At 37.2% G+C, this 24,129-nt stretch overlaps 30 non-coding genes across 30 annotated transcripts; all 30 read left to right on the forward strand.

The window, feature by feature from the left end:
- Nucleotides 1-248: 248 nt before the first annotated feature.
- Nucleotides 249-320, forward strand: TRNAG-UCC (transfer RNA glycine (anticodon UCC)). The gene has a single exon. It is a non-coding gene; the product is annotated as a tRNA-Gly (tRNA).
- A 928-nt stretch (nucleotides 321-1,248) lies between these two features.
- On the forward strand, nucleotides 1,249-1,320 carry TRNAG-UCC (transfer RNA glycine (anticodon UCC)). The gene has a single exon. It is a non-coding gene; the product is annotated as a tRNA-Gly (tRNA).
- A 1,928-nt stretch (nucleotides 1,321-3,248) lies between these two features.
- On the forward strand, nucleotides 3,249-3,320 carry TRNAG-UCC (transfer RNA glycine (anticodon UCC)). The gene has a single exon. It is a non-coding gene; the product is annotated as a tRNA-Gly (tRNA).
- A 2,891-nt stretch (nucleotides 3,321-6,211) lies between these two features.
- TRNAG-UCC (transfer RNA glycine (anticodon UCC)) lies at nucleotides 6,212-6,283 on the forward strand. The gene has a single exon. It is a non-coding gene; the product is annotated as a tRNA-Gly (tRNA).
- A 928-nt stretch (nucleotides 6,284-7,211) lies between these two features.
- TRNAG-UCC (transfer RNA glycine (anticodon UCC)) lies at nucleotides 7,212-7,283 on the forward strand. Its single transcript has one exon. It is a non-coding gene; the product is annotated as a tRNA-Gly (tRNA).
- Nucleotides 7,284-7,711: 428 nt separating this feature from the next.
- Nucleotides 7,712-7,783, forward strand: TRNAG-ACC (transfer RNA glycine (anticodon ACC)). Its single transcript has one exon. It is a non-coding gene; the product is annotated as a tRNA-Gly (tRNA).
- A 428-nt stretch (nucleotides 7,784-8,211) lies between these two features.
- Nucleotides 8,212-8,283, forward strand: TRNAE-UUC (transfer RNA glutamic acid (anticodon UUC)). Its single transcript has one exon. It is a non-coding gene; the product is annotated as a tRNA-Glu (tRNA).
- A 921-nt stretch (nucleotides 8,284-9,204) lies between these two features.
- TRNAG-UCC (transfer RNA glycine (anticodon UCC)) lies at nucleotides 9,205-9,276 on the forward strand. The gene has a single exon. It is a non-coding gene; the product is annotated as a tRNA-Gly (tRNA).
- A 428-nt stretch (nucleotides 9,277-9,704) lies between these two features.
- Nucleotides 9,705-9,776, forward strand: TRNAG-UCC (transfer RNA glycine (anticodon UCC)). The gene has a single exon. It is a non-coding gene; the product is annotated as a tRNA-Gly (tRNA).
- Nucleotides 9,777-10,204: 428 nt separating this feature from the next.
- TRNAG-UCC (transfer RNA glycine (anticodon UCC)) lies at nucleotides 10,205-10,276 on the forward strand. Its single transcript has one exon. It is a non-coding gene; the product is annotated as a tRNA-Gly (tRNA).
- A 421-nt stretch (nucleotides 10,277-10,697) lies between these two features.
- TRNAG-UCC (transfer RNA glycine (anticodon UCC)) lies at nucleotides 10,698-10,769 on the forward strand. Its single transcript has one exon. It is a non-coding gene; the product is annotated as a tRNA-Gly (tRNA).
- Nucleotides 10,770-12,198: 1,429 nt separating this feature from the next.
- On the forward strand, nucleotides 12,199-12,270 carry TRNAG-UCC (transfer RNA glycine (anticodon UCC)). Its single transcript has one exon. It is a non-coding gene; the product is annotated as a tRNA-Gly (tRNA).
- A 428-nt stretch (nucleotides 12,271-12,698) lies between these two features.
- Nucleotides 12,699-12,770, forward strand: TRNAG-UCC (transfer RNA glycine (anticodon UCC)). The gene has a single exon. It is a non-coding gene; the product is annotated as a tRNA-Gly (tRNA).
- Nucleotides 12,771-13,198: 428 nt separating this feature from the next.
- TRNAG-UCC (transfer RNA glycine (anticodon UCC)) lies at nucleotides 13,199-13,270 on the forward strand. Its single transcript has one exon. It is a non-coding gene; the product is annotated as a tRNA-Gly (tRNA).
- A 428-nt stretch (nucleotides 13,271-13,698) lies between these two features.
- On the forward strand, nucleotides 13,699-13,770 carry TRNAE-UUC (transfer RNA glutamic acid (anticodon UUC)). Its single transcript has one exon. It is a non-coding gene; the product is annotated as a tRNA-Glu (tRNA).
- Nucleotides 13,771-14,191: 421 nt separating this feature from the next.
- Nucleotides 14,192-14,263, forward strand: TRNAG-UCC (transfer RNA glycine (anticodon UCC)). Its single transcript has one exon. It is a non-coding gene; the product is annotated as a tRNA-Gly (tRNA).
- Nucleotides 14,264-15,191: 928 nt separating this feature from the next.
- Nucleotides 15,192-15,263, forward strand: TRNAG-UCC (transfer RNA glycine (anticodon UCC)). The gene has a single exon. It is a non-coding gene; the product is annotated as a tRNA-Gly (tRNA).
- Nucleotides 15,264-15,691: 428 nt separating this feature from the next.
- TRNAG-UCC (transfer RNA glycine (anticodon UCC)) lies at nucleotides 15,692-15,763 on the forward strand. The gene has a single exon. It is a non-coding gene; the product is annotated as a tRNA-Gly (tRNA).
- A 428-nt stretch (nucleotides 15,764-16,191) lies between these two features.
- On the forward strand, nucleotides 16,192-16,263 carry TRNAG-UCC (transfer RNA glycine (anticodon UCC)). Its single transcript has one exon. It is a non-coding gene; the product is annotated as a tRNA-Gly (tRNA).
- A 428-nt stretch (nucleotides 16,264-16,691) lies between these two features.
- On the forward strand, nucleotides 16,692-16,763 carry TRNAG-UCC (transfer RNA glycine (anticodon UCC)). The gene has a single exon. It is a non-coding gene; the product is annotated as a tRNA-Gly (tRNA).
- A 428-nt stretch (nucleotides 16,764-17,191) lies between these two features.
- Nucleotides 17,192-17,263, forward strand: TRNAG-UCC (transfer RNA glycine (anticodon UCC)). The gene has a single exon. It is a non-coding gene; the product is annotated as a tRNA-Gly (tRNA).
- Nucleotides 17,264-17,691: 428 nt separating this feature from the next.
- TRNAG-UCC (transfer RNA glycine (anticodon UCC)) lies at nucleotides 17,692-17,763 on the forward strand. The gene has a single exon. It is a non-coding gene; the product is annotated as a tRNA-Gly (tRNA).
- A 1,070-nt stretch (nucleotides 17,764-18,833) lies between these two features.
- Nucleotides 18,834-18,905, forward strand: TRNAG-UCC (transfer RNA glycine (anticodon UCC)). The gene has a single exon. It is a non-coding gene; the product is annotated as a tRNA-Gly (tRNA).
- A 1,391-nt stretch (nucleotides 18,906-20,296) lies between these two features.
- Nucleotides 20,297-20,368, forward strand: TRNAG-UCC (transfer RNA glycine (anticodon UCC)). Its single transcript has one exon. It is a non-coding gene; the product is annotated as a tRNA-Gly (tRNA).
- Nucleotides 20,369-20,796: 428 nt separating this feature from the next.
- TRNAE-UUC (transfer RNA glutamic acid (anticodon UUC)) lies at nucleotides 20,797-20,868 on the forward strand. Its single transcript has one exon. It is a non-coding gene; the product is annotated as a tRNA-Glu (tRNA).
- Nucleotides 20,869-21,289: 421 nt separating this feature from the next.
- TRNAG-UCC (transfer RNA glycine (anticodon UCC)) lies at nucleotides 21,290-21,361 on the forward strand. The gene has a single exon. It is a non-coding gene; the product is annotated as a tRNA-Gly (tRNA).
- Nucleotides 21,362-22,289: 928 nt separating this feature from the next.
- Nucleotides 22,290-22,361, forward strand: TRNAG-UCC (transfer RNA glycine (anticodon UCC)). Its single transcript has one exon. It is a non-coding gene; the product is annotated as a tRNA-Gly (tRNA).
- Nucleotides 22,362-22,789: 428 nt separating this feature from the next.
- On the forward strand, nucleotides 22,790-22,861 carry TRNAG-UCC (transfer RNA glycine (anticodon UCC)). Its single transcript has one exon. It is a non-coding gene; the product is annotated as a tRNA-Gly (tRNA).
- A 428-nt stretch (nucleotides 22,862-23,289) lies between these two features.
- On the forward strand, nucleotides 23,290-23,361 carry TRNAG-UCC (transfer RNA glycine (anticodon UCC)). Its single transcript has one exon. It is a non-coding gene; the product is annotated as a tRNA-Gly (tRNA).
- Nucleotides 23,362-23,789: 428 nt separating this feature from the next.
- On the forward strand, nucleotides 23,790-23,861 carry TRNAG-UCC (transfer RNA glycine (anticodon UCC)). Its single transcript has one exon. It is a non-coding gene; the product is annotated as a tRNA-Gly (tRNA).
- The last annotated feature ends 268 nt before the right edge of the window (nucleotides 23,862-24,129 follow it).

Below are 24,129 nucleotides of genomic sequence, written 5' to 3' on the forward strand. Positions count from 1 at the left end.
GGTGCCATATGCAAGTAAATCGAAGGTCTTTTCTTTTCTCAGTTTTGATACCACTGTATGTCAGTTCAATGGTGCATAAAAACCTTAAGTATGGATGAGCCTAAATCTTGAATTGTGAATGTCATGCAATTTGCCAATTTTGTTTGAATATCTTCCACCAATGGTGCTACAGCGCAGGCTATAAATATCTTTCAAACAGTTGTTGTGATTTCCATATTGGCCACTATATGCATGAAAAAAGAACTCAAGCATTGGTGGTATAGTGGTGAGCATAGCTGCCTTCCAAGCAGGTGACCCGGGTTCGATTCCCGGCCAATGCATCCTTTTCCTTATGTGCTGTTTTCGCACTTATAGTTGTTGCTTAAGATATGCTCAGATGACAAGGTCCATAGAAAATGTTAAAATCTTTGTAGAAATCATGATTCCTTCTTAGCAGATGACTTTTGATTCCACCACTGCTTGATTAAAGATATGTAAATACATTTTACAAAGTTCACTGAGGTGCCATATGCAAATAAATCGAAGGTCTTTTCTTTTCTCAGTTTTGATACCACTGTATGTCAGTTCAATGGTGCATAAAAACCTTAAGTATGGATGAGCCTAAATCTTGAATTGTGAATGTCATGCAATTTGCCAATTTTGTTTGAATATCTTCCACCAATGGTGCTACAGCGCAGGCTATAAATATCTTTCAAACAGTTGTTGTGATTTCCATATTGGCCACTATTTGCAATAGAAACTAGCTCAAGCATTAGTGGTATAGTGGTGAGCATAGCTGCCTTCCAAGCAGTTGACCCGGGTTCGATTCCCGGCCACTGCATCCTTTTCCTTATGTGCTGTTTTCGCACTTATAGTTGTTGCTTAAGATATGCTCAGATGACAAGGTCCATAGAAAATGTTAAAATCTTTGTAGAAATCATGATTCCTTCTTAGCAGATGACTTTTGATTCCACCATTGCATGATTAAAGATTTGTAAACACATTTTACAAAGTTCACTGAGGTGCCATATGCAAGTAAATCAAAGGTCTTTTCTTTTCTCAGTTTTGATACCACTGTATATCAGTTCAATGGTGCATAAAAACCTTAAGTATGGATGAGCCTAAATCTTGAATTGTGAATGTCATGCAATTTGCCAATTTTGTTTGAATATCTACCACCAATGGTGCTACAGCGCAGGCTATAAAAATCTATCAAACAGTTGTTGTGATTTCCATATTGGCCACTATATGCATTTGAACAGTGCTCAAGCATTGGTGGTATAGTGGTGAGCATAGCTGCCTTCCAAGCAGTTGACCCGGGTTCGATTCCCGGCCAATGCATCCTTTTCCTTATGTGCTGTTTTCGCACTTATAGTTGTTGCTTAAGATATGCTCAGATGACAAGGTCCATAGAAAATGTTAAAATCTTTGTAGAAATCATGATTCCTTCTTAGCAGATGACTTTTGATTCCACCACTGCCTGATTAAAGATTTGTAAATACATTTTACAAAGTTCACTGAGGTGCCATATGCAAGTAAATCGAAGGTCTTTTCTTTTCTCAGATTTGATACCACTGTATGTAAGTTCATTGGTGCATAAAAACCTTAAGTATGGATGAGCCTAAATCTTGAATTGTGAATGTCATGCAATTTGCCAATTTTGTTTGAATATCTTCCACCAATGGTGCTACAGCGCAGGCTATAAATATCTTTCAAACAGTTGTTGTGATTTCCATATTGGCCACTATATGCAATCGAATATAGCTCAAGCATTGGTGGTATAGTGGTGAGCATAGCTGCCTTCCAAGCAGTTGACCCGGGTTCGATTCCCAGGCAATACATCCTTTTCCTTATGTGCTGTTTTCACACTTATAGTTGTTGCTTAAGATATGCTCAGATGACAAGGTCCATAGAAAATGTTAAAATCTTTGTAGAAATCATGATTCCTTCTTAGCAGATGACTTTTGATTCCACCACTGCCTGATTAAAGATTTGTAAATACATTTTACAAAGTTCACTGAGGTGCCATATGCAAGTAAATCAAAGGTCTTTTCTTTTCTCAGTTTTGATACCACTGTATATCAGTTCAATGGTGCATAAAAACCTTAAGTATGGATGAGCCTAAATCTTGAATTGTGAATGTCATGCAATTTGCCAATTTTGTTTGAATATCTTCCACCAATGGTGCTACAGCGCAGGCTATAAATATCTTTCAAACAGTTGTTGTGATTTCCATATTGGCCACTATATGCAATCGAAAAGAGCTCAAGCATTGGTGGTATAGTGGTGAGCATAGCTGCCTTCCAAGCTGTTGACCCGGGTTCGATTTCCGGCCAATGCATCCTTTTCCTTATGTGCTGTTTTCGCACTTATAGTTGTTGCTTAAGATATGCTCAGATGACAAGGTCCATAGAAAATGTTAAAATCTTTGTAGAAATCATGATTCCTTCTTAGCAGATGACTTTTGATTCCACCACTGCCTGATTAAAGATTTGTAAATACATTTTACACAGTTCACTGAGGTGCCATATGCAAGTAAATCGAAGGTCTTTTCTTTTCTCAGTTTTGATACCACTGTATGTCAGTTCAATGGTGCATAAAAACCTTAAGTATGGATGAGCCTAAATCTTGAATTGTGAATGTCATGCAATTTGCCAATTTTGTTTGAATATCTTCCACCAATGGTGCTACAGCGCAGGCTATAAATATCTTTCAAACAGTTGTTGTGATTTCCATATTGGCCACTATATGCAATCGAAAAGAGCTCAAGCATTGGTGGTATAGTGGTGGGCATAGCTGCCTTCCAGGCAGTTGACCTGGCTTCGATTCCCGGGCAATGCATCCTTTTCCTTATGTGCTGTTTTCGCACTTATAGTTGTTGCTTAAGATATGCTCAGATGACAAGGTCCATAGAAAATGTTAAAATCTTTGTAGAAATCATGATTCCTTCTTAGCAGATGACTTTTGATTCCACCACTGCCTGATTAAAGATTTGTAAATACATTTTACAAAGTTCACTGAGGTGCCATATGCAAGTAAATCAAAGGTCTTTTCTTTTCTCAGTTTTGATACCACTGTATATCAGTTCAATGGTGCATAAAAATCTTAAGTATGGATGAGCCTAAATCTTGAATTGTGAATGTCATGCAATTTGCCAATTTTGTTTGAATATCTTCCACCAATGGTGCTACAGCGCAGGCTATAAATATCTTTCAAACAGTTGTTGTGATTTCCATATTGGCCACTATATGTAATCGAAAAATGCTCAAGCATTGGTGGTATAGTGGTGAGCATAGCTGCCTTCCAAGCAGTTGACCCGGGTTCGATTCCCGGCCAATGCATCCTTTTCCTTATGTGCTGTTTTCGCACTTATAGTTGTTGCTTAAGATATGCTCAGATGACAAGGTCCATAGAAAATGTTAAAATCTTTGTAGAAATCATGATTCCTTCTTAGCAGATGACTTTTGATTCCACCACTGCCTGATTAAAGATTTGTAAATACATTTTACAAAGTTCACTGAGGTGCCATATGCAAGTAAATCAAAGGTCTTTTCTTTTCTCAGTTTTGATACCACTGTATATCAGTTCAATGGTGCATAAAAATCTTAAGTATGGATGAGCCTAAATCTTGAATTGTGAATGTCATGCAATTTGCCAATGCATCCTTTTCCTTATGTGCTGTTTTCGCACTTATAGTTGTTGCTTAAGATATGCTCAGATGACAAGATCCATAGAAAATGTTAAAATCTTTGTAGAAATCATGATTCCTTCTTAGCAGATGACTTTTGATTCCACCACTGCCTGATTAAAGAATTGTAAATACATTTTACAAAGTTCACTGAGGTGCCATATGCAAGTAAATCGAAGGTCTTTTCTTTTCTCAGTTTTGATACCACTGTATGTCAGTTCAATGGTGCATAAAAACCTTAAGTATGGATGAGCCTAAATCTTGAATTGTGAATGTCATGCAATTTGCCAATTTTGTTTGAATATCTTCCACCAATGGTGCTACAGCGCAGGCTATAAATATCTTTCAAACAGTTGTTGTGATTTCCATATTGGCCACTATATGCAATCGAAAAGAGCTCAAGCATTGGTGGTATAGTGGTGAGCATAGCTGCCTTCCAAGCAGTTGACCCGGATTCGATTCCCGGGCAATGCATCCTTTTCCTTATGTGCTGTTTTCGCACTTATAGTTGTTGCTTAAGATATGCTCAGATGACAAGGTCCATAGAAAATGTTAAAATCTTTGTAGAAATCATAATTCATTCTTAGCAGATGACTTTTGATTCCACCACTGCCTGATTAAAGATTTGTAAATACATTTTACACAGTTCACTGAGGTGCCATATGCAAGTAAATCGAAGGTCTTTTCTTTTCTCAGTTTTGATACCACTGTATATCAGTTCAATGGTGCATAAAAATCTTAAGTATGGATGAGCCTAAATCTTGAATTGTGAATGTCATGCAATTTGCCAATGCATCCTTTTCCTTATGTGCTGTTTTCGCACTTATAGTTGTTGCTTAAGATATGCTCAGATGACAAGGTCCATAGAAAATGTTAAAATCTTTGTAGAAATCATGATTCCTTCTTAGCAGATGACTTTTGATTCCACCACTGCCTGATTAAAGATTTGTAAATACATTTTACAAAGTTCACTGAGGTGCCATATGCAAGTAAATCAAAGGTCTTTTCTTTTCTCAGTTTTGATACCACTGTATATCAGTTCAATGGTGCAAAAAAATCTTAAGTATGGATGAGCCTAAATCTTGAATTGTGAATGTCATGCAATTTGCCAATGCATCCTTTTCCTTATGTGCTGTTTTCGCACTTATAGTTGTTGCTTAAGATATGCTCAGATGACAAGGTCCATAGAAAATGTTAAAATCTTTGTAGAAATCATGATTCCTTCTTAGCAGATGACTTTTGATTCCACCACTGCCTGATTAAAGATTTGTAAATACATTTTACAAAGTTCACTGAGGTGCCATATGCAAGTAAATCAAAGGTCTTTTCTTTTCTCAGTTTTGATACCACTGTATGTCAGTTCAATGGTGCATAAAAACCTTAAGTATGGATGAGCCTAAATCTTGAATTGTGAATGTCATGCAATTTGCCAATTTTGTTTGAATATCTTCCACCAATGGTGCTACAGCGCAGGCTATAAATATCTTTCAAACAGTTGTTGTGATTTCCATATTTGCCACTATATGCAATCGAAAAGAGCTCAAGCATTGGTGGTATAGTGGTGAGCATAGCTGCCTTCCAAGCAGTTGACCTGGATTCGATTCCCGGGCAATGCATCCTTTTCCTTATGTGCTGTTTTCGCACATATAGTTGTTGCTTAAGATATGCTCAGATGACAAGGTCCATAGAAAATGTTAAAATCTTTGTAGAAATCATGATTCCTTCTTAGCAGATGACTTTTGATTCCACCACTGCCTGATTAAAGATTTGTAAATACATTTTACAAAGTTCACTGAGGTGCCATATGCAAGTAAATCAAAGGTCTTTTCTTTTCTCAGTTTTGATACCACTGTATATCAGTTCAATGGTGCATAAAAATCTTAAGTATGGATGAGCCTAAATCTTGAATTGTGAATGTCATGCAATTTGCCAATTTTGTTTAAATATCTTCCACCAATGGTGCTACAGCGCAGGCTATAAATATCTTTCAAACAGTTGTTGTGATTTCCATATTGGCCACTATATGCAATCGAAAAGAGCTCAAGCATTGGCGGTATAGTGGTGAGCATAGCTGCCTTCCAAGCAGTTGACCCGGGTTCGATTCCTGGCCAATGCATCCTTTTCCTTATGTGCTGTTTTCGCACTTATAGTTGTTGCTTAAGATATGCTCAGATGACAAGGTCCATAGAAAATGTTAAAATCTTTGTAGAAATCATGATTCCTTCTTAGCAGATGACTTTTGATTCCACCACTGCCTGATTAAAGATTTATAAATACATTTTACAAAGTTCACTGAGGTGCCATATGCAAGTAAATCGAAGGTCTTTTCTTTTCTCAGTTTTGATACCACTGTATGTCAGTTCAATGGTGCATAAAAACCTTAAGTATGGATGAGCCTAAATCTTGAATTGTGAATGTCATGCAATTTGCCAATTTTGTTTGAATATCTTCCACCAATGGTGCTACAGCGCAGGCTATAAATATCTTTCAAACAGTTGTTGTGATTTCCATATTGGCCACTATATGTAATCGAAAAGAGCGCAAGCATTGGTGGTATAGTGGTGAGCATAGCTGCCTTCCAAGCAATTAACCCGGGTTCGATTCCCGGCCAATGCATCCTTTTCCTTATGTGCTGTTTTCGCACTTATAGTTGTTGCTTAAGATATGCTCAGATGACAAGGTCCATAGAAAATGTTAAAATCTTTGTAGAAATCATGATTCATTCTTAGCAGATGACTTTTGATTCCACCACTGCCTGATTAAAGATTTGTAAATACATTTTACACAGTTCACTGAGGTGCCATATGCAAGTAAATCGAAGGTCTTTTCTTTTCTCAGTTTTGATACCACTGTATGTCAGTTCAATGGTGCATAAAAACCTTAAGTATGGATGAGCCTAAATCTTGAATTGTGAATGTCATGCAATTTGCCAATTTTGTTTGAATATCTTCCACCAATGGTGCTACAGCGCAGGCTATAAATATCTTTCAAACAGTTGTTGTGATTTCCATATTGGCCACTATATGCAATAGAAACGAGCTCAAGCATTAGTGGTATAGTGGTGAGCATAGCTGATTTCCAAGCAGTTGACCCGGGTTCGATTCCCGGCCAATGCATCCTTTTCCTTATGTGCTGTTTTCGCACTTATAGTTGTTGCTTAAGATATGCTCAGATGACAAGGTCCATAGAAAATGTTAAAATCTTTGTAGAAATCATGATTCCTTCTTAGCAGATGATTTTTGATTCCACCATTGCATGATTAAAGATTTGTAAACACATTTTACAAAGTTCACTGAGGTGCCATATGCAAGTACATCAAAGGTCTTTTCTTTTCTCAGTTTTGATACCACTGTATATCAGTTCAATGGTGCATAAAAACCTTAAGTATGGATGAGCCTAAATCTTGAATTGTGAATGTCATGCAATTTGCCAATTTTGTTTGAATATCTACCACCAATGGTGCTTCAGCGCAGGCTATAAAAATCTTTCAAACAGTTGTTGTGATTTCCATATTGGCCACTATATGCATTTGAACAGTGCTCAAGCATTGGTGGTATAGTGGTGAGCATAGCTGCCTTCCAAGCAGTTGACCCGGATTCGATTCCCGGCCAATGCATCCTTTTCCTTATGTGCTGTTTTCGCACTTATAGTCGTTGCTTAAGATATGCTCAGATGACAAGGTCCATAGAAAATGTTAAAATCTTTGTAGAAATCATGATTCCTTCTTAGCAGATGACTTTTGATTCCACCACTGCCTGATTAAAGATTTGTAAATACATTTTACAAAGTTCACTGAGGTGCCATATGCAAGTAAATCGAAGGTCTTTTCTTTTCTCAGATTTGATACCACTGTATGTAAGTTCATTGGTGCATAAAAACCTTAAGTATGGATGAGCCTAAATCTTGAATTGTGAATGTCATGCAATTTGCCAATTTTGTTTGAATATCTTCCACCAATGGTGCTACAGCGCAGGCTATAAATATCTTTCAAACAGTTGTTGTGATTTCCATATTGGCCACTATATGCATTCGAAAAGAGCTCAAGCATTGGTGGTATAGTGGTGAGCATAGCTGCCTACCAAGCTGTTGACCCGGGTTCGATTCCTGGCCAATGCATCCTTTTCCTTATGTGCTGTTTTCGCACTTATAGTTGTTGCTTAAGATATGCTCAGATGACAAGGTCCATAGAAAATGTTAAAATCTTTGTAGAAATCATGATTCATTCTTAGCAGATGACTTTTGATTCCACCACTGCCTGATTAAAGATTTGTAAATACATTTTACAAAGTTCACTGAGGTGCCATATGCAAGTAAATCGAAGGTCTTTTCTTTTCTCAGTTTTGATACCACTGTATGTCAGTTCAATGGTGCATAAAAACCTTAAGTATGAATGAGCCTAAATCTTGAATTGTGAATGTCATGCAATTTGCCAATTTTGTTTGAATATCTTCCACCAATGGTGCTACAGCGCAGGCTATAAATATCTTTCAAACAGTTGTTGTGATTTCCATATTGGCCACTATATGTAATCGAAAAGAGCTCAAGCATTGGTGGTATAGTGGTGAGCATAGCTGCCTTTCAAGCTGTTGACCCGGGTTCGATTCCCGGCCAATGCATCCTTTTCATTATGTGCTGTTTTCGCACTTATAGTTGTTGCTTAAGATATGCTCAGATGACAAGGTCCATAGAAAATGTTAAAATCTTTGTAGAATTCGTTCTAAGCAGATGACTTTTGATTCCACCACTGCCTGATTAAAGATTTGTAAATACATTTTACACAGTTCACTGAGGTGCCATATGCAAGTAAATCGAAGGTCTTTTCTTTTCTCAGTTTTGATACCACTGTATGTCAGTTCAATGGTGCATAAAAACCTTAAGTATGGATGAGCCTAAATCTTGAATTGTGAATGTCATGCAATTTGCCAATTTTGTTTGAATATCTTCCACCAATGGTGCTACAGCGCAGGCTATAAATATCTTTCAAACAGTTGTTGTGATTTCCATATTGGCCACTATATGCAATCGAAAATAGCTCAAGCATTGGTGGTATAGTGGTGAGCATAGCTGCATTCCAAGCAGTTGACCCGGGTTAGATTCCCGGCCAATGCATCCTTTTCCTTATGTGCTGTTTTCGCACTTATAGTTGTTGCTTAAGATATGCTCAGATGACAAGGTCCATAGAAAATGTTAAAATCTTTGTAGAAATCATTATTCCTTCTTAGCAGATGACTTTTTATTCCACCACTGCCTGATTAAAGATTTGTAAATACATTTTACAAAGTTCACTGAGGTGCCATATGCAAGTAAATCGAAGGTCTTTTCTTTTCTCAGTTTTGATACCACTGTATGTCAGTTCAATGGTGCATAAAAACCTTAAGTATGGATGAGCCTAAATCTTGAATTGTGAATGTCATGCAATTTGCCAATTTTGTTTGAATATCTTCCACCAATGGTGCTACAGCGCAGGCTATAAATATCTTTCAAACAGTTGTTGTGATTTCCATATTGGCCACTATATGCATTTGAAAAGAGCTCAAGCATTGGTGGTATAGTGGTGAGCATAGCTGCCTTCCAAGCAGTTAACCCGGGTTCGATTCCCGACCAATGCATCCTTTTCCTTATGTGCTGTTTTCGCACTTATAGTTGTTGCTTAAGATATGCTCAGATGACAAGGTCCATAGAAAATTTTAAAATCTTTGTAGAAATCATGATTCCTTCTTAGCAGATGACTTTTGATTCCACCACTGCCTGATTAAAGATTTGTAAATACATTTTACAAAGTTCACTGAGGTGCCATATGCAAGTAAATCGAAGGTCTTTTCTTTTCTCAGTTTTGATACCACTGTATGTCAGTTCATTGGTGCATAAAAACCTTAAGTATGGATGAGCCTAAATCTTGAATTGTGAATGTCATGCAATTTGCCAATTTTGTTTGAATATCTTCCACCAATGGTGCTACAGCGCAGGCTATAAATATCTTTCAAACAGTTGTTGTGATTTCCATATTGGCCACTATATGCATTCGAAAAGAGCTCAAGCATTGGTGGTATAGTGGTGAGCATAGCTGCCTTCCAAGCTGTTGACCCGGGTTCGATTCCCGGCCAATGCATCCTTTTCCTTATGTGCTGTTTTCGCACTTATAGTTGTTGCTTAAGATATGCTCAGATGACAAGGTCCATAGAAAATGTTAAAATCTTTGTAGAAATCATGATTCATTCTTAGCAGATGACTTTTGATTCCACCACTGCCTGATTAAAGATTTGTAAATACATTTTACAAAGTTCACTGAGGTGCCATATGCAAGTAAATCGAAGGTCTTTTCTTTTCTCAGTTTTGATACCACTGTATGTCAGTTCAATGGTGCATAAAAACCTTAAGTATGAATGAGCCTAAATCTTGAATTGTGATTGTCATGCAATTTGCCAATTTTGTTTGAATATCTTCCACCAATGGTGCTACAGCGCAGGCTATAAATATCTTTCAAACAGTTGTTGTGATTTCCATATTGGCCACTATATGCATTCGAAAAGAGCTCAAGCATTGGTGGTATAGTGGTGAGCATAGCTGCCTTCCAAGCTGTTGACCCGGGTTCGATTCCCGGCCAATGCATCCTTTTCCTTATGTGCTGTTTTCGCACTTATAGTTGTTGCTTAAGATATGCTCAGATGACAAGGTCCATAGAAAATGTTAAAATCTTTGTAGAATTCGTTCTAAGCAGATGACTTTTGATTCCACCACTGCCTGATTAAAGATTTGTAAATACATTTTACACAGTTCACTGAGGTGCCATATGCAAGTAAATCGAAGGTCTTTTCTTTTCTCAGTTTTGATACCACTGTATGTCAGTTCAATGGTGCATAAAAACCTTAAGTATGGATGAGCCTAAATCTTGAATTGTGAATGTCATGCAATTTGCCAATTTTGTTTGAATATCTTCCACCAATGGTGCTACAGCGCAGGCTATAAATATCTTTCAAACAGTTGTTGTGATTTCCATATTGGCCACTATATGCAATCGAAAATAGCTCAAGCATTGGTGGTATAGTGGTGAGCATAGCTGCATTCCAAGCAGTTGACCCGGGTTCGATTCCCGGCCAATGCATCCTTTTCCTTATGTGCTGTTTTCGCACTTATAGTTGTTGCTTAAGATATGCTCAGATGACAAGGTCCATAGAAAATGTTAAAATCTTTGTAGAAATCATTATTCCTTCTTAGCAGATGACTTTTTATTCCACCACTGCCTGATTAAAGATTTGTAAATACATTTTACACAGTTCACTGAGGTGCCATATGCAAGTAAATCGAAGGTCTTTTCTTTTCTCAGTTTTGATACCACTGTATGTCAGTTCAATGGTGCATAAAAACCTTAAGTATGGATGAGCCTAAATCTTGAATTGTGAATGTCATGCAATTTGCCAATTTTGTTTGAATATCTTCCACCAATGGTGCTACAGCGCAGGCTATAAATATCTTTCAAACAGTTGTTGTGATTTCCATATTGGCCACTATATGCAATCGAAAATAGCTCAAGCATTGGTGGTATAGTGGTGAGCATAGCTGCATTCCAAGCAGTTGACCCGGGTTAGATTCCCGGCCAATGCATCCTTTTCCTTATGTGCTGTTTTCGCACTTATAGTTGTTGCTTAAGATATGCTCAGATGACAAGGTCCATAGAAAATGTTAAAATCTTTGTAGAAATCATTATTCCTTCTTAGCAGATGACTTTTTATTCCACCACTGCCTGATTAAAGATTTGTAAATACATTTTACAAAGTTCACTGAGGTGCCATATGCAAGTAAATCGAAGGTCTTTTCTTTTCTCAGTTTTGATACCACTGTATGTCAGTTCAATGGTGCATAAAAACCTTAAGTATGGATGAGCCTAAATCTTGAATTGTGAATGTCATGCAATTTGCCAATTTTGTTTGAATATCTTCCACCAATGGTGCTACAGCGCAGGCTATAAATATCTTTCAAACAGTTGTTGTGATTTCCATATTGGCCACTATATGCATTTGAAAAGAGCTCAAGCATTGGGGGTATAGTGGTGAGCATAGCTGCCTTCCAAGCAGTTAACCCGGGTTCGATTCCCGACCAAATGCATCCTTTTCCTTATGTGCTGTTTTCGCACTTATAGTTGTTGCTTAAGATATGCTCAGATGACAAGGTCCATAGAAAATTTTAAAATCTTTGTAGAAATCATGATTCCTTCTTAGCAGATGACTTTTGATTCCACCACTGCCTGATTAAAGATTTGTAAATACATTTTACAAAGTTCACTGAGGTGCCATATGCAAGTAAATCGAAGGTCTTTTCTTTTCTCAGTTTTGATACCACTGTATGTCAGTTCATTGGTGCATAAAAACCTTAAGTATGGATGAGCCTAAATCTTGAATTGTGAATGTCATGCAATTTGCCAATTTTGTTTGAATATCTTCCACCAATGGTGCTACAGCGCAGGCTATAAATATCTTTCAAACAGTTGTTGTGATTTCCATATTGGCCACTATATGCAATCAAAAATAGCTCAAGCATTGGTGGTATAGTGGTGAGCATAGCTGCCTTCCAAGCAGTTGACCCGGGTTCGATTCCCGGCCAATGCATCCTTTTCCTTATGTGCTGTTTTCGCACTTATAGTTGTTGCTTAAGATATGCTCAGATGACTAGGTCCATAGAAAATGTTAAAATCTTTGTAGAAATCATGATTCCTTCTTAGCAGATGACTTTTTATTCCACCACTGTCTGATTAAAGATTTGTAAATGCATTTTACAAAGTTCACTGAGGTGCCATATGCAAGTAAATCGAAGGTCTTTTCTTTTCTCAGTTTTGATACCACTGTATGTAAGTTCATTGGTGCATAAAAACCTTAAGTATGGATGAGCCTAAATCTTGAATTGTGAATGTCATGCAATTTGCCAATTTTGTTTGAATATTTTCCACCAATGGTGCTACAGCGCAGGCTATAAATATCTTTCAAACAGTTGTTGTGATTTCCATATTGGCCACTATATGTAATCGAAAAGAGCTCAAGCATTGGTGGTATAGTGGTGAGCATAGCTGCCTTCCAAGCAGTTGACCCGGGTTCGATTCCCGGCCAATGCATCCTTTTCCTTATGTGCTGTTTTCGCACTTATAGTTGTTGCTTAAGATATGCTCAGATGACAAGGTCCATAGAAAATGTTAAAATCTTTGTAGAAATCATGATTCCTTCTTAGCAGATGACTTTTGATTCCACCACTGCCTGATTAAAGATTTGTAAATACATTTTACAAAGTTCACTGAGGTGCCATATGCAAGTAAATCGAAGGTCTTTTCTTTTCTCAGTTTTGATACCACTGTATGTCAGTTCATTGGTGCATAAAAACCTTAAGTATGGATGAGCCTAAATCTTGAATTGTGAATGTCATGCAATTTGCCAATTTTGTTTGAATATCTTCCACCAATGGTGCTACAGCGCAGGCTATAAATATCTTTCAAACAGTTGTTGTGATTTCCATATTGGCCACTATATGCAATCGAAAATAGCTCAAGCATTGGTGGTATAGTGGTGAGCATAGCTGCCTTCCAAGCAGTTGACACGGGTTCGATTCCCGGCCAATGCATCCTTTTCCTTATGTGCTGTTTTCGCACTTATAGTTGTTGCTTAAGATATGCTCAGATGACAAGGTCCATAGAAAATGTTAAAATCTTTGTAGAAATCATGATTCATTCTTAGCAGATGACTTTTGATTCCACCACTGCCTGATTAAAGATTTGTAAATACATTTTACAAAGTTCACTGAGGTGCCATATGCAAGTAAATCGAAGGTCTTTTCTTTTCTCAGTTTTGATACCACTGTATGTCAGTTCAATGGTGCATAAAAACCTTAAGTATGAATGAGCCTAAATCTTGAATTGTGAATGTCATGCAATTTGCCAATTTTGTTTGAATATCTTCCACCAATGGTGCTACAGCGCAGGCTATAAATATCTTTCAAACAGTTGTTGTGATTTCCATATTGGCCACTATATGTAATCGAAAAGAGCTCAAGCATTGGTGGTATAGTGGTGAGCATAGCTGCCTTTCAAGCTGTTGACCCGGGTTCGATTCCCGGCCAATGCATCCTTTTCATTATGTGCTGTTTTCGCACTTATAGTTGTTGCTTAAGATATGCTCAGATGACAAGGTCCATAGAAAATGTTAAAATCTTTGTAGAATTCGTTCTAAGCAGATGACTTTTGATTCCACCACTGCCTGATTAAAGATTTGTAAATACATTTTACACAGTTCACTGAGGTGCCATATGCAAGTAAATCGAAGGTCTTTTCTTTTCTCAGTTTTGATACCACTGTATGTCAGTTCAATGGTGCATAAAAACCTTAAGTATGGATGAGCCTAAATCTTGAATTGTGAATGTCATGCAATTTGCCAATTTTGTTTGAATATCTTCCACCAATGGTGCTACAGCGCAGGCTATAAATATCTTTCAAACAGTTGTTGTGATTTCCATATTGGCCACTATATGCAATCGAAAATAGCTCAAGCATTGGTGGTATAGTGGTGAGCATAGCTGCATTCCAAGCAGTTGACCCGGGTTCGATTCCCGGCCAATGCATCCTTTTCCTTATGTGCTGTTTTCGCACTTATAGTTGTTGCTTAAGATATGCTCAGATGACAAGGTCCATAGAAAATGTTAAAATCTTTGTAGAAATCATTATTCCTTCTTAGCAGATGACTTTTTATTCCACCACTGCCTGATTAAAGATTTGTAAATACATTTTACACAGTTCACTGAGGTGCCATATGCAAGTAAATCGAAGGTCTTTTCTTTTCTCAGTTTTGATACCACTGTATGTCAGTTCAATGGTGCATAAAAACCTTAAGTATGGATGAGCCTAAATCTTGAATTGTGAATGTCATGCAATTTGCCAATTTTGTTTGAATATCTTCCACCAATGGTGCTACAGCGCAGGCTATAAATATCTTTCAAACAGTTGTTGTGATTTCCATATTGGCCACTATATGCAATCGAAAATAGCTCAAGCATTGGTGGTATAGTGGTGAGCATAGCTGCATTCCAAGCAGTTGACCCGGGTTAGATTCCCGGCCAATGCATCCTTTTCCTTATGTGCTGTTTTCGCACTTATAGTTGTTGCTTAAGATATGCTCAGATGACAAGGTCCATAGAAAATGTTAAAATCTTTGTAGAAATCATTATTCCTTCTTAGCAGATGACTTTTTATTCCACCACTGCCTGATTAAAGATTTGTAAATACATTTTACAAAGTTCACTGAGGTGCCATATGCAAGTAAATCGAAGGTCTTTTCTTTTCTCAGTTTTGATACCACTGTATGTCAGTTCAATGGTGCATAAAAACCTTAAGTATGGATGAGCCTAAATCTTGAATTGTGAATGTCATGCAATTTGCCAATTTTGTTTGAATATCTTCCACCAATGGTGCTACAGCGCAGGCTATAAATATCTTTCAAACAGTTGTTGTGATTTCCATATTGGCCACTATATGCATTTGAAAAGAGCTCAAGCATTGGTGGTATAGTGGTGAGCATAGCTGCCTTCCAAGCAGTTAACCCGGGTTCGATTCCCGACCAATGCATCCTTTTCCTTATGTGCTGTTTTCGCACTTATAGTTGTTGCTTAAGATATGCTCAGATGACAAGGTCCATAGAAAATTTTAAAATCTTTGTAGAAATCATGATTCCTTCTTAGCAGATGACTTTTGATTCCACCACTGCCTGATTAAAGATTTGTAAATACATTTTACAAAGTTCACTGAGGTGCCATATGCAAGTAAATCGAAGGTCTTTTCTTTTCTCAGTTTTGATACCACTGTATGTCAGTTCATTGGTGCATAAAAACCTTAAGTATGGATGAGCCTAAATCTTGAATTGTGAATGTCATGCAATTTGCCAATTTTGTTTGAATATCTTCCACCAATGGTGCTACAGCGCAGGCTATAAATATCTTTCAAACAGTTGTTGTGATTTCCATATTGGCCACTATATGCAATCAAAAATAGCTCAAGCATTGGTGGTATAGTGGTGAGCATAGCTGCCTTCCAAGCAGTTGACCCGGGTTCGATTCCCGGCCAATGCATCCTTTTCCTTATGTGCTGTTTTCGCACTTATAGTTGTTGCTTAAGATATGCTCAGATGACTAGGTCCATAGAAAATGTTAAAATCTTTGTAGAAATCATGATTCCTTCTTAGCAGATGACTTTTTATTCCACCACTGTCTGATTAAAGATTTGTAAATAAATTTTACAAAGTTCACTGAGGTGCCATATGCAAGTAAATCGAAGGTCTTTTCTTTTCTCAGTTTTGATACCACTGTATGTAAGTTCATTGGTGCATAAAAACCTTAAGTATGGATGAGCCTAAATCTTGAATTGTGAATGTCATGCAATTTGCCAATTTTGTTTGAATATCTTCCACCAATGGTGCTACAGCGCAGGCTATAAATATCTTTCAAACAGTTGTTGTGATTTCCATATTGGCCACTATATGCAATCGAAAATAGCTCAAGCATTGGTGGTATAGTGGTGAGCATAGCTGCCTTCCAAGCAGTTGACACGGGTTCGATTCCCGGCCAATGCATCCTTTTCCTTATGTGCTGTTTTCGCACTTATAGTTGTTGCTTAAGATATGCTCAGATGACAAGGTCCATAGAAAATGTTAAAATCTTTGTAGAAATCATGATTCCTTCTTAGCAGATGACTTTTGATTCCACCACTGCCTGATTAAAGATTTGTAAATACATTTTACAAAGTTCACTGAGGTGCCATATGCAAGTAAATCAAAGGTCTTTTCTTTTCTGAGTTTTGATACCACTGTATATCAGTTCAATGGTGCATAAAAACCTTAAGTATGGATGAGCCTAAATCTTGAATTGTGAATGTCATGCAATTTGCCAATTTTGTTTGAATATCTACCACCAATGGTGCTACAGCGCAGGCTATAAAAATCTTTCAAACAGTTGTTGTGATTTCCATATTGGCCACTATATGCGTTTGAAAAGTGCTCAAGCATTGGTGGTATAGTGGTGAGCATAGCTGCCTTCCAAGCAGTTGACCCAGGTTCGATTCCCGGCCAATGCATCCTTTTCCTTATGTGTTGTTTTCGCACTTATAGTTGTTGCTTAAGATATGCTCAGATGACAAGGTCCATAGAAAATGTTAAAATCTTTGTAGAAATCATGATTCCTTCTTAGCAGATGACTTTTGATTCCACCACTGCCTGATTAAAGATTTGTAAATACATTTTACACAGTTCACTGAGGTGCCATATGCAAGTAAATCGAAGGTCTTTTCTTTTCTCAGTTTTGATACCACTGTATGTCAGTTCAATGGTGCATAAAAACCTTAAGTATGGATGAGCCTAAATCTTGAATTGTGAATGTCATGCAATTTGCCAATTTTGTTTGAATATCTTCCACCAATGGTGCTACAGCGCAGGCTATAAAAATCTTTCAAACAGTTGTTGTGATTTCCATATTGGCCACTATATGTAATCGAAAAGAGCTCAAGCATTGGTGGTATAGTGGTGAGCATAGCTGCCTTCCAAGCAGTTGACCCGGGTTCGATTCCCGGCCAATGCATCCTTTTCCTTATGTGCTGTTTTCGCACTTATAGTTGTTGCTTAAGATATGCTCAGATGACAAGGTCCATAGAAAATGTTAAAATCTTTGTAGAAATCATGATTCATTCTTAGCAGATGACTTTTGATTCCACCACTGCCTGATTAAAGATTTGTAAATACATTTTACACAGTTCACTGAGGTGCCATATGCAAGTAAATCGAAGGTCTTTTCTTTTCTCAGTTTTGATACCACTGTATGTCAGTTCAATGGTGCATAAAAACCTTAAGTATGGATGAGCCTAAATCTTGAATTGTGAATGTCATGCAATTTGCCAATTTTGTTTGAATATCTTCCACCAATGGTGCTACAGCGCAGGCTATAAATATCTTTCAAACAGTTGTTGTGATCTCCATATTGGCCACTATATGTAATTGAAAAGAGCTCAAGCATTGGTGGTATAGTGTTGAGCATAGCTGCCTTCCAAGCAGTTGACCCGGGTTCGATTCCCGGCCAATGCATCCTTTTCCTCATGTGCTGTTTTCGCACTTATAGTTGTTGCTTAAGATATGCTCAGATGACAAGGTCCATAGAAAATGTTAAAATCTTTGTAGAAATCATGATTCCTTCTTAGCAGATGACTTTTGATTCCACCATTGCATGATTAAAGATTTGTAAACACATTTTACAAAGTTCACTGAGGTGCCATATGCAAGTAAATCAAAGGTCTTTTCTTTTCTCAGTTTTGATACCACTGTATATCAGTTCAATGGTGCATAAAAATCTTAAGTATGGATGAGCCTAAATCTTGAATTGTGAATGTCATGCAATTTGCCAATGCATCCTTTTCCTTATGTGCTGTTTTCGCACTTATAGTTGTTGCTTAAGATATGCTCAGATGACAAGGTCCATAGAAAATGTTAAAATCTTTGTAGAAATCATGATTCCTTCTTAGCAGATGACTTTTGATTCCACCACTGCCTGATTAAAGATTTGTAAATACATTTTACAAAGTTCACTGAGGTGCCATATGCAAGTAAATCAAAGGTCTTTTCTTTTCTCAGTTTTGATACCACTGTATATCAGTTCAATGGTGCATAAAAATCTTAAGTATGGATGAACCTAAATCTTGAATTGTGAATGTCATGCAATTTGCCAATGCATCCTTTTCCTTATGTGCTGTTTTCGCACTTATAGTTGTTGCTTAAGATATGCTCAGATGACAAGGTCCATAGAAAATGTTAAAATCTTTGTAGAAATCATGATTCATTCTTAGCAGATGACTTTTGATTCCACCACTGCCTGATTAAAGATTTGTAAATACATTTTACACAGTTCACTGAGGTGCCATATGCAAGTAAATCGAAGGTCTTTTCTTTTCTCAGTTTTGATACCACTGTATGTCAGTTCAATGGTGCATAAAAACCTTAAGTATGGATGAGCCTAAATCTTGAATTGTGAATGTCATGCAATTTGCCAATTTTGTTTGAATATCTTCCACCAATGGTGCTACAGCGCAGGCTATAAATATCTTTCAAACAGTTGTTGTGATTTCCATATTGGCCACTATATGTAATCGAAAAGAGCTCAAGCATTGGTGGTATAGTGGTGAGCATAGCTGCCTTCCAAGCAGTTGACCCGGGTTCGATTCCCGGCCAATGCATCCTTTTCCTTATGTGCTGTTTTCGCACTTATAGTTGTTGCTTAAGATATGCTCAGATGACAAGGTCCATAGAAAATGTTAAAATCTTTGTAGAAATCATGATTCCTTCTTAGCAGATGACTTTTGATTCCACCATTGCATGATTAAAGATTTGTAAACACATTTTACAAAGTTCACTGAGGTGCCATATGCAAGTAAATCAAAGGTCTTTTCTTTTCTCAGTTTTGATACCACTGTATATCAGTTCAATGGTGCATAAAAATCTTAAGTATGGATGAACCTAAATCTTGAATTGTGAATGTCATGCAATTTGCCAATGCATCCTTTTCCTTATGTGCTGTTTTCGCACTTATAGTTGTTGCTTAAGATATGCTCAGATGACAAGGTCCATAGAAAATGTTAAAATCTTTGTAGAAATCATGATTCCTTCTTAGCAGATGACTTTTGATTCCACCACTGCCTGATTAAAGATTTGTAAATACATTTTACAAAGTTCACTGAGGTGCCATATGCAAGTAAATCAAAGGTCTTTTCTTTTCTCAGTTTTGATACCACTGTATATCAGTTCAATGGTGCATAAAAATCTTAAGTATGGATGAGCCTAAATCTTGAATTGTGAATGTCATGCAATTTGCCAATGCATCCTTTTCCTTATGTGCTGTTTTCGCACTTATAGTTGTTGCTTAAGATATGCTCAGATGACAAGGTCCATAGAAAATGTTAAAATCTTTGTAGAAATCATGATTCCTTCTTAGCAGATGACTTTTGATTCCACCACTGCCTGATTAAAGATTTGTAAATACATTTTACAAAGTTCACTGAGGTGCCATATGCAAGTAAATCAAAGGTCTTTTCTTTTCTCAGTTTTGATACCACTGTATATCAGTTCAATGGTGCAAAAAAATCTTAAGTATGGATGAGCCTAAATCTTGAATTGTGAATGTCATGCAATTTGCCAATGCATCCTTTTCCTTATGTGCTGTTTTCGCACTTATAGTTGTTGCTTAAGATATGCTCAGATGACAAGGTCCATAGAAAATGTTAAAATCTTTGTAGAAATCATGATTCCTTCTTAGCAGATGACTTTTGATTCCACCACTGCCTGATTAAAGATTTGTAAATACATTTTACAAAGTTTACTGAGGTGCCATATGCAAGTAAATCAAAGGTCTTTTCTTTTCTCAGTTTTGATACCACTGTATGTCAGTTCAATGGTGCATAAAAACCTTAAGTATGGATGAGCCTAAATCTTGAATTGTGAATGTCATGCAATTTGCCAATTTTGTTTGAATATCTTCCACCAATGGTGCTACAGCGCAGGCTATAAATATCTTTCAAACAGTTGTTGTGATTTCCATATTGGCCACTATATGCAATCGAAAATAGCTCAAGCATTGGTGGTATAGTGGTGAGCATAGCTGCCTTCCAAGCAGTTGACACGGGTTCGATTCCCGGCCAATGCATCCTTTTCCTTATGTGCTGTTTTCGCACTTATAGTTGTTGCTTAAGATATGCTCAGATGACAAGGTCCATAGAAAATGTTAAAATCTTTGTAGAAATCATGATTCATTCTTAGCAGATGACTTTTGATTCCACCACTGCCTGATTAAAGATTTGTAAATACATTTTACAAAGTTCACTGAGGTGCCATATGCAAGTAAATCGAAGGTCTTTTCTTTTCTCAGTTTTGATACCACTGTATGTCAGTTCAATGGTGCATAAAAACCTTAAGTATGAATGAGCCTAAATCTTGAATTGTGAATGTCATGCAATTTGCCAATTTTGTTTGAATATCTTCCACCAATGGTGCTACAGCGCAGGCTATAAATATCTTTCAAACAGTTGTTGTGATTTCCATATTGGCCACTATATGTAATCGAAAAGAGCTCAAGCATTGGTGGTATAGTGGTGAGCATAGCTGCCTTTCAAGCTGTTGACCCGGGTTCGATTCCCGGCCAATGCATCCTTTTCATTATGTGCTGTTTTCGCACTTATAGTTGTTGCTTAAGATATGCTCAGATGACAAGGTCCATAGAAAATGTTAAAATCTTTGTAGAATTCGTTCTAAGCAGATGACTTTTGATTCCACCACTGCCTGATTAAAGATTTGTAAATACATTTTACACAGTTCACTGAGGTGCCATATGCAAGTAAATCGAAGGTCTTTTCTTTTCTCAGTTTTGATACCACTGTATGTCAGTTCAATGGTGCATAAAAACCTTAAGTATGGATGAGCCTAAATCTTGAATTGTGAATGTCATGCAATTTGCCAATTTTGTTTGAATATCTTCCACCAATGGTGCTACAGCGCAGGCTATAAATATCTTTCAAACAGTTGTTGTGATTTCCATATTGGCCACTATATGCAATCGAAAATAGCTCAAGCATTGGTGGTATAGTGGTGAGCATAGCTGCATTCCAAGCAGTTGACCCGGGTTCGATTCCCGGCCAATGCATCCTTTTCCTTATGTGCTGTTTTCGCACTTATAGTTGTTGCTTAAGATATGCTCAGATGACAAGGTCCATAGAAAATGTTAAAATCTTTGTAGAAATCATTATTCCTTCTTAGCAGATGACTTTTTATTCCACCACTGCCTGATTAAAGATTTGTAAATACATTTTACACAGTTCACTGAGGTGCCATATGCAAGTAAATCGAAGGTCTTTTCTTTTCTCAGTTTTGATACCACTGTATGTCAGTTCAATGGTGCATAAAAACCTTAAGTATGGATGAGCCTAAATCTTGAATTGTGAATGTCATGCAATTTGCCAATTTTGTTTGAATATCTTCCACCAATGGTGCTACAGCGCAGGCTATAAATATCTTTCAAACAGTTGTTGTGATTTCCATATTGGCCACTATATGCAATCGAAAATAGCTCAAGCATTGGTGGTATAGTGGTGAGCATAGCTGCATTCCAAGCAGTTGACCCGGGTTAGATTCCCGGCCAATGCATCCTTTTCCTTATGTGCTGTTTTCGCACTTATAGTTGTTGCTTAAGATATGCTCAGATGACAAGGTCCATAGAAAATGTTAAAATCTTTGTAGAAATCATTATTCCTTCTTAGCAGATGACTTTTTATTCCACCACTGCCTGATTAAAGATTTGTAAATACATTTTACAAAGTTCACTGAGGTGCCATATGCAAGTAAATCGAAGGTCTTTTCTTTTCTCAGTTTTGATACCACTGTATGTCAGTTCAATGGTGCATAAAAACCTTAAGTATGGATGAGCCTAAATCTTGAATTGTGAATGTCATGCAATTTGCCAATTTTGTTTGAATATCTTCCACCAATGGTGCTACAGCGCAGGCTATAAATATCTTTCAAACAGTTGTTGTGATTTCCATATTGGCCACTATATGCATTTGAAAAGAGCTCAAGCATTGGTGGTATAGTGGTGAGCATAGCTGCCTTCCAAGCAGTTAACCCGGGTTCGATTCCCGACCAATGCATCCTTTTCCTTATGTGCTGTTTTCGCACTTATAGTTGTTGCTTAAGATATGCTCAGATGACAAGGTCCATAGAAAATTTTAAAATCTTTGTAGAAATCATGATTCCTTCTTAGCAGATGACTTTTGATTCCACCACTGCCTGATTAAAGATTTGTAAATACATTTTACAAAGTTCACTGAGGTGCCATATGCAAGTAAATCGAAGGTCTTTTCTTTTCTCAGTTTTGATACCACTGTATGTCAGTTCATTGGTGCATAAAAACCTTAAGTATGGATGAGCCTAAATCTTGAATTGTGAATGTCATGCAATTTGCCAATTTTGTTTGAATATCTTCCACCAATGGTGCTACAGCGCAGGCTATAAATATCTTTCAAACAGTTGTTGTGATTTCCATATTGGCCACTATATGCAATCAAAAATAGCTCAAGCATTGGTGGTATAGTGGTGAGCATAGCTGCCTTCCAAGCAGTTGACCCGGGTTCGATTCCCGGCCAATGCATCCTTTTCCTTATGTGCTGTTTTCGCACTTATAGTTGTTGCTTAAGATATGCTCAGATGACTAGGTCCATAGAAAATGTTAAAATCTTTGTAGAAATCATGATTCCTTCTTAGCAGATGACTTTTTATTCCACCACTGTCTGATTAAAGATTTGTAAATAAATTTTACAAAGTTCACTGAGGTGCCATATGCAAGTAAATCGAAGGTCTTTTCTTTTCTCAGTTTTGATACCACTGTATGTAAGTTCATTGGTGCATAAAAACCTTAAGTATGGATGAGCCTAAATCTTGAATTGTGAATGTCATGCAATTTGCCAATTTTGTTTGAATATCTTCCACCAATGGTGCTACAGCGCAGGCTATAAATATCTTTCAAACAGTTGTTGTGATTTCCATATTGGCCACTATATGCAATCGAAAATAGCTCAAGCATTGGTGGTATAGTGGTGAGCATAGCTGCCTTCCAAGCAGTTGACACGGGTTCGATTCCCGGCCAATGCATCCTTTTCCTTATGTGCTGTTTTCGCACTTATAGTTGTTGCTTAAGATATGCTCAGATGACAAGGTCCATAGAAAATGTTAAAATCTTTGTAGAAATCATGATTCCTTCTTAGCAGATGACTTTTGATTCCACCACTGCCTGATTAAAGATTTGTAAATACATTTTACAAAGTTCACTGAGGTGCCATATGCAAGTAAATCAAAGGTCTTTTCTTTTCTGAGTTTTGATACCACTGTATATCAGTTCAATGGTGCATAAAAACCTTAAGTATGGATGAGCCTAAATCTTGAATTGTGAATGTCATGCAATTTGCCAATTTTGTTTGAATATCTACCACCAATGGTGCTACAGCGCAGGCTATAAAAATCTTTCAAACAGTTGTTGTGATTTCCATATTGGCCACTATATGCGTTTGAAAAGTGCTCAAGCATTGGTGGTATAGTGGTGAGCATAGCTGCCTTCCAAGCAGTTGACCCAGGTTCGATTCCCGGCCAATGCATCCTTTTCCTTATGTGTTGTTTTCGCACTTATAGTTGTTGCTTAAGATATGCTCAGATGACAAGGTCCATAGAAAATGTTAAAATCTTTGTAGAAATCATGATTCCTTCTTAGCAGATGACTTTTGATTCCACCACTGCCTGATTAAAGATTTGTAAATACATTTTACACAGTTCACTGAGGTGCCATATGCAAGTAAATCGAAGGTCTTTTCTTTTCTCAGTTTTGATACCACTGTATGTCAGTTCAATGGTGCATAAAAACCTTAA

The sequence above is a fragment of the Pseudophryne corroboree genome, chromosome 4, assembly GCF_028390025.1.
Source record: "Pseudophryne corroboree isolate aPseCor3 chromosome 4, aPseCor3.hap2, whole genome shotgun sequence".
Lineage (NCBI taxonomy): Eukaryota > Metazoa > Chordata > Amphibia > Anura > Myobatrachidae > Pseudophryne > Pseudophryne corroboree.